The sequence below is a fragment of the Pteropus alecto genome, unplaced genomic scaffold (genome assembly GCF_000325575.1).
Source record: "Pteropus alecto unplaced genomic scaffold, ASM32557v1 scaffold103, whole genome shotgun sequence".
In the NCBI taxonomy this organism is placed as follows: domain Eukaryota; kingdom Metazoa; phylum Chordata; class Mammalia; order Chiroptera; family Pteropodidae; genus Pteropus; species Pteropus alecto.
Window position 1 is genome coordinate 39,107 of NW_006436288.1, and position 526 is coordinate 39,632.

The following is a 526-nucleotide window of genomic DNA, read 5'->3' on the forward strand; positions in this document are numbered from 1 at the left end:
GAAAAGAGAAAAGTACAAATAATTTCCTGTTTCACCGTTCCTTTTTTCAGAGTCGGATGACCCAAAAGATGTGCCTGGTTGGACACTATGTCTAGGAACAAGGCTGGCATAGCTGTGAGATTGGTTTCATGAAAGAGGATTAAGCAAATAAGTAAATATATGGAAGATAGTGGGAACACAGTTTTCTCACTGTTAGAGACAGGCATTACAAATGTGGAAAGGAGAACCTGTGGTATTGGATTAGAATTGGAGGTTTGGTTTAAAGTCATGTTTTTTTAAAGATAGATCACATAATAAATGATAGATAGATACATAGATAGATAGATAGATAGATAGATAGATAGATAGATAGATAGATAGATAGACAGACAGATAGACATATGTATAGGTGTGTTATATTTCCTAATTGTATGCGCAGAGAAGGCTTAGAAGCAATGACACCCCAGTTGCAATGAGCATTCCAGCATTCAAATCTGTTTCTGGCTCCTGGAAGAAATATTTGATTCCAGGGCTAGGACAGAAAAAG